This window comes from Homalodisca vitripennis, chromosome 3 (genome assembly GCF_021130785.1).
Source record: "Homalodisca vitripennis isolate AUS2020 chromosome 3, UT_GWSS_2.1, whole genome shotgun sequence".
Taxonomy (NCBI): domain Eukaryota; kingdom Metazoa; phylum Arthropoda; class Insecta; order Hemiptera; family Cicadellidae; genus Homalodisca; species Homalodisca vitripennis.
Genome location: NC_060209.1, coordinates 128,414,828 through 128,429,546, shown reverse-complemented (window position 1 = coordinate 128,429,546; position 14,719 = coordinate 128,414,828).

Sequence of the window (14,719 nt, the reverse complement as noted above, 5' to 3'; positions counted from 1 at the left end):
TTAAATTATATACAGTAAATCCATACTACCTTTAGACAATTGTATTACCATGAAAGATTCTATAAGAAAACAATCAACTAGGATGATAAGTTAAGAAATTAATGTACAGTTGAGAAACGTAATAATATGATTTGCATTAATATTTTTTATTTATTTATTAAATTATTAACTTGCATGATAGATTCAACATTAGATTACATTAAATGTTACCGTAAAGAACGGCGTATATTGAGGTTGTGTTTACTTTTTCGTCGTACTTAATTTCTCTATAAATATTGATTTATATTAATATCTATAAACTGTAATATCTCACATTACAATAATCTCATTTACAGGTTTAAGTCGTGTTAAATATGATTTATAAAATTACAGCAGTTGAGATTTATAAATGATAAATAAGGAAATATTAAAATTAAGGGTTATATCACTGATGATCAATTATTAATTAGCATACATTGAGAAAACTGTTTACGGAAGTTTTTGGTAAATTAAGTCTTACACTAGATAATCATTCCCTGATGCGGTCAATGCCTAAGTTAATAATAAGTGTTTGAGCATTTATTATTTATTTATAACACCATTAAAGTACAAAAGATTATGTACACTGTACAATTAAATATTGTGTTCCAATAAATGTGCAAAATGAAGAAACTTAGGTAGTGAAAGTAAATTATAATACTTTTAGTAGTTACCTGTAAATAAATTATAAAACTGATTGGGTACAAGTACATTGTTATCATATTACTGAGGAAAGGAGTAGGCATCTTTTATATTGAAGATTGCTCATTGTTAATATACTGAGGGTGACTCAAACTATACTAAAGTTGTCGATAGTGTTTGGTCGTTTCTCGATATTTTATATTGCGTGCCGGAGACTGACTATTATTTGGTAAATTGCTAAGTTAATATTTACGGTGTGACATGTTATTCGATATGTAATTACATTTATGTAGTCATTATTTGTGTCATTCAATTGATATCCTCTCACGTGTATTATCACGTGCCTAATCTTTTGTAACTACATAATATGGTATTGTAATTCTTTTGTATTTGATGGATTTACGAAATTGTACAAACTAAATTACTATTACTGCCCGTATAGAAAGAAATGTCTTACATATTTATATTTATTTGCATAAAAAACATAGCTGTCCTTAATCATAATACTTTAGAACTCAGTATTACTTTGCAATACTGTATTTTGCTTCAAATTTTCCCAGATAACTGCATGTAATTCTGAATAATGTTTATTTTTATCTTTTTTATCACCATATACTTACATTTTAGTTGTATGCATTAGTTTATAACTCTATAGGCTGAGTTTCCTTTCCTCTACGTCTTCGAACTATCAGTTTCATAAGGCGTACGGATACAACTTTTGTTATTTATTTACGTCTATATTCTCTGTCAACAATGATGAATTTCTTTACGTTATATTGTTACACAAACACACCTGTTAGTCTAAAGAAACAAATTATATAGGAATAAACCAACGTGAACTCTTTTACTACATTAATAAGGAAGTGGAAATAACAGCGAAATTGTTCACCTGTGTCTTCAGATCATGTTACATTAAATAAAACTGATACGCGGCCTGCTTAGTTGTCATATGGTATTGACATGACTGCAGACTCGTGGTTTTTAAAGTCATTAAAAAGTAAAAGTACTGTCGCTTAATAGGGTTTTGGACCATCGCATATTCGCAAAGTAAAATTTACTAACAAATAAATGTGGTTTTATACGCGATAAACCAAACTTTTTAATTAGATGAGTAATTTTGTTGTAAAATGTACTATTACAACACATCTCGAATAAATAATGGCAACGTACGAAACATTTAACACAAAGAAGGTAAATGAGATTTGGCTGAGCGTTACCGAATAATTTTTTATGTGTGTTATAAGTAAATATATCAATGTAAAAATATCATCATACATAAATTTTAAAACAAACAAATTGTAAACTACTCTACGACATTATAACCGTACGTAAGCGGATACAGATATGTATGTTTTTGTTAGAAATAACATAACTAAAAGAAAATTTAAAAAAACAAACACAAATTAAAGACAAAATACAAATAATTAAAATACAAATAAATTAAAGAGAATTTACTTTAAAGCCGTCCTTATGTCAAAATCAACCACTGAGGGCACTGCGAAAAATATATTTGAAATCGGCTGCGTCGCTGACTGAGTTTTTATTGCACAGCTAGGACGGGGCCTTAAGATCTATTTAGTAAATTTCAGAACTAGAAAAACTATATAGCCAAATTAAATTTGCTGTAGAAAAATTGCTTGACTTAAGCAAACAATTCAAGAAGATGAAAACACACAAAACGATGGCCGTGAAAAGGTTGATGCAAAATAAACTGTATGTAAAAGAAACTTTTTCTAGAACATTTAGATGAAGTAACTGAAAACTGAATTTGAGTTAAAAACCTAAAACTTTCTTTAGGTTTTCTATACTTTTTTCAGGTACTGTCTAAAGAAAGGATAACAATGAGATGTAGTTACTTTGTTCTAAGATATCAGAACCATCTGCAAGAAGAATTGTTAGATTATTCTATTGAGTTGAACATGCATATAGCATAAACTTAAAAAACCTTTCCCTCTTCTAAAATATTTAGTCAATTACATATGTATGAATGTAATAGATCAGATATAAAATTGTTTACTTTTTTATCTAATAATTTACCGCAAGAAAAATATTTTGATTAGTACTTATGTCCGTTATCTATTAATATGTAAACATAGTAAAACTAAACGTAAAGATCAAGTTTGTCGATACGTTGTCAATAAAATTAGACGATTTATTAACTTTATGTTATGTTTATATATTTTTTATGGTTTTATATATATATATATATAACCAAATAGGTAAAGTTTTAAAATGGTTTCAAAGCTATTTAACAGATAGAAAACAATGTGTAAAAGTTTGTAAAACAATCAGTGACTTTGGCATAATAAAACACGGTGTACCCCAAGGATCTGTGCTTGGTCCGATCTTATTTTTAATTTATATTAATGATCTTTGCGATGCACGTTTTCACGGTCACATAACTTCTTTTGCTGATGATACAGCCTTATGTTATGTTGAAGATGATTGGGAAACGGTCAAAAATTCCCTTAGTTTTGATTTGAATGCACTTCAATGGTGGTTTTCTAGTAATAATATGCTGCTAAGTCCTGCCAAGACAAAATATATAAACTTTAATTTAAGGATTGAAAAGAAATTCCAAGACTGTATAGTTTATAAATGTACTAAATGCCTTTGTTTTCAATCCAAATGCAATATTGAATGTGCTATAGTAGGTCAGACAACCACTATGAAGTATTTAGGAGTTATATTAGATCATGAGTTAAATTGGAAGAAACATATACAAAATTTGAAGTCTAAACTTACTAACGTATTGAGATGTTTTTACTTTTTGAAAAAAAATTTGTAGAGAACAAGTTTTAAGAACGGTTTATTTCTCATTAGTTAATATTAGATTGGAATATGGTTTAATTTGTTGGGGTGGGAATTATGAATCAAATATCAAACCGATTTTTCTTTTGCAAAAGTTTTTTTTAAGATTAATGGCAGGAAAGGTTAAGACAGAAGCTTCGTATCCTCTATTCGTAACTAGTAAAATTCTTCCTCTGAAGCATTTGTTTGTTTTCAAGGTCCTAAAGCTGTTTTATGTAAGAAGTGGGAATTTACCACAAAAAAATAGTAGTTATATCTCTAAATTAAGAAATGAACCTGTATTTACTGTGCCCAAGCCTAATTTAACTTTTTTTCAAAAAGGTTACATCTTTTTAGGACCCAAAATTTACAACGTTTTGCCAAGTGTAATAATAAAATTGTAATAATTCTAAATCATTTTCAAAAAAATTAAAAAAAACGTGGTTAATGTCTTTTGAAAGTGTTGATTTTCTAGTAAATATAAATAGTTGATAATTAATTTTAGGTTTATTGTTGGTTAAGTCTGTACAAACGTTAAGTCTATATGGAAGATATAATAACTGGATATGGTTATAATTTATATTTATGGCATTTTATTTACTGAATTAGCTTTAGACTTTGAAAATTATAAAATGTGTTTTTTATTCAAATTTGTTTTGTTAAAGCTTAGTTTAAATGGGAAGATTGATCGTATTTGAATTTATTTGTTAATTTCGTTTGCTTGAGTGTTGTTTTCTTTTTTTCTAAGAAAGTTGGAGCCTCTACACAGGCAGTTCCTTGCCTTTTGAGGTCCTATTTTGTTTTCTTGAATTTTGTTTATTGATGTACCTTAGCTGTATTAATATAAAAAAAAGACATGTTCATATTTCTTTAACAAAAAGTTACATTGTTTTATTTTTTATTTCATGTCAATTGTGTCTACAATTAAGGAGCAATGTTTGTGTTTGTGCTTAAGGTATAAATGATGTTTATATAATTTTACTATTGTACATATTTTCAAGAAAATAAATATTTTTTCTATCTTCTATCTATATATATTTATATTGTGTTTCGTAGAAATACTAACCTGAAAAATATTCTGGTACGGCCCAAATTGCCACCTACTGACATTCAAAATTCAGAAAAGAAGAAAAGTTTTAAGTGTCAACCCTGTAAAGACAAACGATGTAACACTTGCAAAATTATAAAATCGTCCAATTTTTTTCCAATAGTAAAAACAAAGAAAACGTACCATATTAGAGGAGAAATTAATTGCAAAAGTAAAAATGTAATTTATCAATTAACATGTAAAAATTGTGCAATGGATTATGTTGGATTGACAACAAATCCACTGCACAAAAGAATGAATAGTCATCGTTGTTCGTCTAAAAAACAGGATGAAAAATTTGTTTCACAACACGCATTAGGCCACCAACAAAATTTTGAACAATGTTATTCACTGAAAGGTATTTGTAAAGTACCCAAAGATGGAAACAAAATTTACTTTAAAAATTTAGAACAGGCACATCAGTTAATATTAAAATCAAAAGTACCCTTAGGTCTGAATAAAAGATGAAATTATTACGTATTGTATTTTCTAAATTCTTTTTCTAAATTCTTTCTCATGATATTTATCTTTGGTGTTAGTCACATGCTTAAAAATTCCTGTTTATTTATTTATGTAAATTTTTATTTATTTAATTTTTATTTATTTCCTTTTGTAAATTTTGTTTGCGGTGTTGTTATTATATTATACCTTTTTGAAAACGGGAAAGCCGAAATATTAAAGGAAAATTTATAACAAGAAGTCCAATAATTGTTATAATAGAACAATTCTGCACTTTTACACCTAAAGTGAATACATATATATGATAATTTCCGTCAAAGTTATTTTAGACATGTAATAGTTAGTCTAATTTTATGTTATGTGCAGTATGTTTAATCGTAGACGTAGAATTAAGCAATAAATATCACACTTTATGGTAGAAATTACTGTAAAATAACAACTGTTTTCGATTATTAGTTTATCAGCACTTAGAATAAATAGCAATCTCAATAAAATTAGATAACTTTAATATTGAACGGAACTGGTAATATCACAAATGTGGCCTATTACCTATTCACACTCCCGTGGGTACTAATATGATATGGGTTGCCAGTAAACAAATTACCTACTAGTAGATTTATGATAGCCGTGCTGTAAATAAGGATACATCTATAACCCAGACTAGATAACCATCGCATAGTTTTTTTCTTCTTTTTGTTTGGTGCTAGACACATGCTCCAAGATTGTAGTCCTTAGCTACCGGATATTCCTGTACGTTGTACGATAAGAGAGCTGCTTGTTTGTAAGTATACTGTATAATAAGAAAATGTTGCAGAAATATTTATATATATATATATGAATATATATATATATATATATTATATATATATATATATAATATATATGGATATTCAGTACAACATCGTATATCGTAATGTAAATATTGGTGTTTTACATTGTTTTGTTTTCCAAATGTTCCATCAGTTTACTCATATTATTATTTACGATTGCTTTTACGTCTCCTAACAGATTATTCATTAACATAAAATTTTGTAAGTTCAGATGAAATGATTATAAAACAGTATGATTACGTTTTGGCAAAGCTGTCATTCTACTTTTAAAGCATGTGAAAAAAATATACACGCGTGAGGCGAAAAAAAATTTCCCCTTGGAAAAATCATCCATCGCTCGCCCAAAGAAGTACCGGTAGTTACTTAAAAAAATTAAGTTTGCTGAAAGTGTTAACAAATATAGAAGCCTACAATTCAATGAAACACTCCAAGTTGATAAAATTCACCAGAGTCAAATTTCGTGAACAATGCCATACAATAACAGACATAAACCTGTAACCATCAGTCCTAGTCTGTAATCCGTAGGTTAAGTGTTAGAGGAGCCTTCTTAGCCCTAAACTCATCTGGTAAAACACATCCCTTAATTTTAACGTTAATTAACTTAATGTAACTATTTTAAAGTACTAAATTAGAGTATAAGAATCGCTTGAACTTGTTAAATATCATATTATATGTGAACGAAAATATAAATTCTAGTAGCCTAGTAAATTATCTTGCATAAAGCTAATCGGAATTAATCTAACTGTATTTTTTAATTTAAAAATTTGTAAGAAGTGAACGATGCATTAGGAAGGACTACATTCACTGTCATTTAATGTATTCAATGTATTAAATGTTTTTATGTGAATGACCAATTTCTATAATAATGAAGTTTGTAGCTAATCATTGAGCAAACGAGTAAAGGATATACATAAATAAAAGCAGGAATGTAAGAGTGAGTAAAACATTAAATGGCTACAGAGAGGAAACGCTAAGGTGGATGTTATCCAAGGACTAATTGGAAATGTCACGTGCAAGACCTGATTAATTACACAATTGATTATGCTATCAAGGTATTCTAGGACGGCTATATTATAGTTGGTAGGTTAACAATATGGAATGCTTTTGGCTCAGCGTTAGTGAATCTATCACTCGAGAGGGGTGGATTAATTTCATTTCTCTCTGTATGTATGTATGTCCGTTTGCACGGCACCTAACTGAAGTAAAGGCTTGAAATGTCGCTTGAAAATTAATTAGTGTATTTTGCAATCCTAAGTTTTATGACACGCATTTCACTCCATAACGGAGTACAGCCGTATAGCTTTTTTATTAACATGTGACACATTTGTAGAAACTGCATTATAAGTAAATATTTATGTTTCATTCAGTATTTAAAAAGCGTAGCAAATGAATTTTGTCTCAGGAGTTTTAAAAGTTTATGCAGTTGCAACTATTTTAATTCATCCTTTCAAAATGATAAAAATTAACATAACACTTTAAAATAAACTATTTATACTACTTACATTGAAGGGTTTGACTGTTTCTGACACTTTTGTCTTTAAACCATAAAATCTAACATATGATATATATGAAAAGGCCTTATACCTGTCAAACGCCTTTGATGATTCATTAAATTAGTGTAAGTGGGAATTGCTCGGTTTAATTGTGAATCAAGTTTGAATCACAAAAAATGTTCTAACTAAAGTGTGAATAAATATGTTTTATAAATTATTACAATATTCTCATTATACTTTTCTGACCTGTAATGTGCAATTTTCAGGGAAGAAACAAAACGAATGAAGGGAATCAAATTCAAACAAAAATATGATTCGAAAAGTGGTGGCGCTTATTGGAGATGGTCGAAGCTTTTTTTTAAAACATTTAGAGCACTGAGTTATATGCCCTTTGAAGAAATAAATGGTTAGTTCACACGTTATTAATCTAAAGTTTCAACTGTGTAACTATGGATTATGTTTTAGCATACTGTGGTAATGTATACATAAAAAATTCAAAGGCATAACAGTTTACTTATCTTATTTGTAACCTGTCATAGATGAAGGTGATCTCCAAATTACATTCCGATCGTGGATTTGGACCATGTGCACTGCTGCCATACAGACAGCTATTGTTTATTGTTGTCATATTTATCGAGTGCGTAGTCCACAATTCTGGGAAAACTACGTAAAGGTATTAGAAAATATATTCAGGTTCGTCATTTCAAGTACGGTTCCACAATTTGTAGCTTCTTGGAGCAGTACACAACTACTGATTGACTATGCCAAGGAGTGGCGCTCGTTTGAGGTAAACATTAGTTTTACGTTATACAAATTATAACGTGTATTAACTTCAGAAACGCGCATGGTTAATAGCTTTTGAAATTATACTTGAGTACCTGTTTTTATGTTAACAACCTGTAATATAAAATTTAGTATACTACTGAGTTGCTAAGTAGTATGTAAATTGTGTTATGTTACAACATTCACTATTGCTGTCCAAAATTTGTATGAACACATATATGCCAACACACACACACACACACACACACACACACACACACACACACACACACACACACACACACACACACACACACACACATTTATTTATTTAAGAAAATATCAATGTTAAAATTTGTTGTTAAGTTCCATTGGCCAAAAGTATGAAGGTTAAAGCTTACAGCTCTCAATATAAGAATAGTAATGTATTTTTCGTTATATAAGTTAAAAATAACATAAATGTTATTTTAAACAAGTAAGAACCAACGATTCCTAAATAATACCCAAAAGCTATTCTGGACGTTGTAAGAATACATTTAATTTGAATTAAAATCTGCATGAACGTTGAATGGAATAAACCTTTATCATTTTATATGAGTTTTTGGACTACTTAAAACAATAGTGTGCGCTAATTAAATGATTCTCTTATTAAATGAACAATTATGTTTCAGGATAACTACACTATGTTAGTTGGACAGTATGAAGTATCTTTCAAACCATGGATAGTAAAATGCTATTTGTTTCTTTTTGGCATATTAGTTTTATCTCTAACATTGCTCGACCAGTATCTGTTTGAGATAAACTTCAATGTATGGCTGCTTCTACCGTACTTTCTTGCTGCTTTCTACACGGCTTGCCTATGTAGTTACTGGATATTCCATTGCGTTGTAATCGTACAGAGTGTTAAAGGCTTGAGAAGACATCTTATTAAAGTAAGTGTGCGTCATATGAGTTATTATATTTTTAAAGTGAAAAGTTTTCGAATTATTATCTTACCTATTTAGTTAATATAAGAGCCTCGCTCAATATATACTGTCTAATAAATTTACCGTGCAAAGTCTGTTTCGTTGTTTAAAAATATAATTATTAATTTAAAGAATATCTCGTATCATTGCTTTAAACAAGCTAAATCTTTAACACTCAAAACAATTTAAGAGATTAGTTATATAAAATATTACCTATTATTTATTAATTAATTATTATGAAATGTTATGCTTATATTATACTGTTTTATGTTTTACTGTGATATGTATGGCATGACAAATTGTTATATATTGTATATTCGTACATGATTATAAATCCATGCATCTTTTGGTACTTGTTTAGTTTTTTATAAATTTAAAATTGATTATCCATTTTAATTACATTTGAATATTGCGTAGCTAATCGTGTGACTGTTGAGAGCAGCCAAGCCAGCTGTTGACGGAGTGTACTCTTACGCCATGCTTAACAATTTTTCTGTACTGTCCCTTAAGAAAGACAACAGGTATGTTCTAGAAAAGCATTTTTGGATTTAGTTGAATTTTACTGTTCATCAGTTAAAAATGCATATTCTAATTCACAGACTGTAAAACATAACATGCCTGTTTTATGACTTCTTTCTCACACCTAAAAATTGCTAACACAAAATTACCTAACGCATTTCTTTTACACCAGTGCTAAACACTTAGTAGACAATACTACTGCTTACTCATATGTCAGAGTATATGTCATAAACGTTTGTATTTTCACGTTTAGTTATAAAAAGAACCAAATACTTTGTAATTTAAATGCATTTTCACTGGCAATTACTATTTGCAGACTCTTAGCTGCTGCCCCGAAGCTAAGACAGTGCGTTGTCACCGTATCCTCTGGCTGAGACTACAAAAGTTGACCACTCAACTTCCTATAGTCTTCAGTGCACCTCTCATTACTCAACTTCTTGTTTATTTCATTACGTATGTTTTCGATGCCTACGCTCTCTTCAGTTCCGTTAGTCACTTCGATTTCGAAAGAAGTTTTGGCTTCTTCTCACCTTTTTTGTGGTGTGTCATCGTCATTATATCTTTGAACGAATCATCGTACTACCTTGGCTCACAGGTAAAATACAATTTTTACTTAATTCGTTTTTGGTTATTTTGTTTGTAAGCATAATAAACACAGTTAAAGGATGCAAATTTGTGTTATTTATAAACCAGAAGATCAAAAGCTACGAAAACAATAAGATACCCTAAGATATATACATATATAGTGTATATAAATTACAAAGAATTATTAATTTTATCTAAATAATTCAAAAACATTTAAGACTACCTATTAGTCAAAGGGTAAAGTTGTTCTATAAATTCGGTAGCACGAAATTAGGAAAGTGCGTGCGATGTGAACACCAATTATACAAATTACCTGAATTTAATCAAATAATACATAGGAAAAAAAAATACATTAATATTTATTTACAAATGAAATATTGCTCTAATTAACACTTTTCAGGAGTGTTGTGTTGAGGTTAATTGAATGTTTTGATGTTTTTGGGTAAATATGCTGTATTTTATTCAATGCTCCAATTGATTATGTTTGAAGAAAAAATTACAATTTCCATATATATATATATATATATATATATATATATATATATTAATTAAATTTGTATAAGTGGCAATAGCCTAATTTAATTTCAATAAACATTGAAGCGCAAAAAGTACTTGCTCCGCCGGGATTCGAACACGGACCTCTTACTTGCCGAGTGAATGTGCTATCATCACACACACACACACACACACACACACACACACACACACACACACACACACACACACACACACACACGTCGTGTGTGTGTGCATATATATATATATATATATATATATATATATATATATATAAACAATAATTTTTCCATACTATATTATAATTTCCTTTTAATTTGCAATACTTTTATTTCAGAAAGATATATGATGACTTGCCCCCCAACATTTTCAGTACCTATTACATGTTTTACTCTCTTTTCCTGAAAAATTCATATTTTTTTCATCCAAACAAGTATTATGTATTTAGTACATTCAATATGTTTATTAAAACACTTATTTACGCTTTGCTTGATACAGGTTAGTGGCATCACGTTATTGAAAATTCTAAGAATTAAGATGCTTTCCTTGTCCCTTGACTCTCAAGTAGAGGTAAGTCGATATTTAGACTAATTTTGAATACAAATATTTTCATATAGGAAAATATATTGTTACGGTGTAATTAGATATTAGTACTAACGACTCCAAGTGGTTTTTAATGTATGTGTTTCATTGTAGGATAATGTACCATTTCCGTCATAGAAAAATATCATTACGTGCTTATTTGTTTGATTTTGGGAGTTGTTTAAAACTAGATCTGACTCCCCCCACCACCTCTTCTCGTGTTTCGTCTGATGTTCGCGTACTTATGCCGCCCGTAATGAACGGTGCCCTTAGCAAAACAGTTTCCGTAACGCTTAGCATGACTTCCGTCGATTTTTCATTTACTGCTTCAACTGTCTCAACCCTCGTTCAATTCAAAGCTGTCCAGACTTTAGGGAACAAAGAAGTTACAAATGCACGAGTCGTGTGAATAGGGTAGATGATCTAAGACTGTGATATTTCGTTTTGCCAAAAACGCCTTCACTGACAAAACTTTCTGAGCTGGAGCATTGTTCCGGTGGAAGATACATGACTTGTTTTTCCGTATACGCTCGTTTAGGGTAGTCAGGACACTAATGCATTAATGTTGACTAATTATCGGTAGTGCAGTCAAACATGGTTAGCTATCAGTGTTAGCATCAGATTTTCATGACGATGGTCTGCCAACGCGTGTATTGTCAATCATGTTATCGCGGCCAATCTTTCCATCGTTTAAAACCACTGAAATACTCGTGTTTCTGATATAAACTCATCACTGTACACTTGTTACATTACAAATGGTTCACTTGCAGATGTTCCATGTTTGACAAACAATTCACACGCTGTCCTTTCTAGCTACTAATTTTTTCCGACACAGAGACAAAAGATTAACTTAACTGTCTATTATTGACGCTACGAGCTGAATAAGTAAGGCAGCCTGGCGAAACAAGAGAAGGGGTTGGAGGAGGAATCACGTGACTGGCCGGACGATATTTAACTTTATTGCGTCCGTTATGTGGCTCCGTCAGTACTAATCCTATTATTTTCTAGCCACAACTCGTACATGTCCACATATATCACCAAAGAGATTAATATCTCTGAAAATATATAATTAGTTCCGTCAATTTATTATGGCATTTCAAAACCTAAGTAAACTCCTGGAGATAGTATGGAGGATTGTTCATATAATCTCTGTTAACTTTTTTCTGTCTTGATCTATTTTATATGTAGGCCAACTTCATTTTAGATTAAGAAAATAATTGTGTCTCTAAATAATTTAATACATCAGAATAAAGAGAAATTTTAAGATAGTATAAAAATGTATGTGTTAAGAAATTGTTTAATTGCATATCATTCCAGAAAATTAAACTAAATGCAACGAAAAAAGGTACGTTATAATTTATCCTTCATTATAATTTTATTGGGAAATTTTTTGGAATTAATACACCTTTAAAGACAATTCTCGTAAAGAGTTATGAAAAATAATTTAAAAAACACAACTAGAACCTATATTAATCTACAATTATTCCTGATTTATTCTAGCTTATAACCAAAACTAATTAAAAATTGCAAAGGATAACAATTATAATGAAGTTAAACCTAAATGAGTTACCGATTTATGGATTAACCTATTCTTAATGGGTTTGATTTTTTATTTATAACCTTTCCTGAACGATCATAACAATTTTAATATTTTTGCTATTGATTCTTTTTACTGAAGGTTAATTATTTAAACATAAATTCGCTAAGCTATTTGAGGTATATTTTTATTATTATATGCTTGAATAACTTCTTATAGTAAATAAAAACAATGTTTATATTTTCATGTTTTGTGTAAAAATAAAACATAAAGTAATAATAAATCAATGTAGTTTGTATGTTAACCTAAAATTCACATGATAGAATTCACTTAAACACAATTCACTTTACAAAATATATCAAATAAACATAAAAATGCCTTTATGTTATAGTTGAGGCATGGTGTGTGATTTTTATAGAAATTGTGTAGACATAGGTGATCTGTAGTAAATGGTGCATGCAGTGGCAAGTCTTTTGCAGTTGGACTTACTTATTGATTCGATCATGAACTCACCAAACCTGGAGCTGTCAGGCTGCGTGTCCTTAGGCAGAACATTCCTGATTGACGTGAGTTACTTCACAACCTTTACCATCGTTTTATACTTTAAACCTAAGTTCAAAATATTTATTTTTTGGTGCTTATTGTTCAAAAAGTAGTTACAGAATAAATATTTAACATAAATTATTTAAATTATATTAATGAATAAAAAAGCAATAATCCCCCATATGAACTGTATAGGAAACGAGGTGGAAACGAATACGTTAATGTAACTTGACTAAAATTCGTCTTGCATTTATACATTTTTATAAACAACTCAACCTCACTCAAATCCTATTTTAACTATTTTAATCCTGTAATTGGGAACATGTAAGTTGGGTACTAAATTTATAGCTCAATTTTCATTACTCGATCAGTTTTTCTCTATTGTTATTGGCATAAAAATAATAAGGTAATGTAAAATTTGTAACAAATTATAATCATAAAAATAAAATATATTTATAGAATCGTACATTTACCAATGTTTTATATAAAGATTTTGGCAAAATGCAATGCAGGTCAGATTCACCTCGTAAATGGCATGTTATTTACATGTCGAAATTTCAATTCCTTGTGTAAAATGATTCAAAGTATTGTAAACGACATTGTGCATTTTCCCACCTCCATGTTACTATTCATCAAGAGTCTGGTTTTCAGGACCTAAGTTTAATAATTTGTATTCTCATTATTTGTATAAAACTATTTATTTGTTTCTTGTATATTTATTTAGAATTAAGTTTTTAGGGAACAACAGTTGACCCTTGTGCAATTTGTGATAGTTTTCAAATTCAAACTGCATATGGGAATATATCAGCGAAAACAAACAACAAGAACTAAATCATCGCAAAGCAGTAGCCGTTTTTACTGCAATGAGTAACAATAAAATTAATATTATGCTAATGTCATTTATTTATTTAAACATCAGATATATCTCCCTTAATTTACCCATTTCTGAATGTACTCCTCGTAACAAATTGGTATTTTGACATAGATAATGGAGTAACTGGGAATAATAAAATGTGTTTTTGGACAGAAAATTTCACGAGAAGGACAATCAAGACATTTTATCTCCCTTGCATGAATACAAAAATTAAATGTTGAGAGGCTTGAACAGATTATAAGCAGGGGAATGTTTGTAAGGAATATAGCCTGCTTCTGCAAAATCATTATATCATATTTTTTTAAACATTCATTTTCTCATGCAGTGATGACAATCTTTAACAATCGATTATTTAAATATTTTTAAATCCCTATATTAACATTAATATATTAGATTTTGATGCCCAAATTATGGGTAAATTGTCTTCATTAATATCACCAATAAATTGGTATTATAAACAAACCATCAGAATGATTTTTTTTATTTGTATTAAAGAAACAAGAAGCAAATCACAATA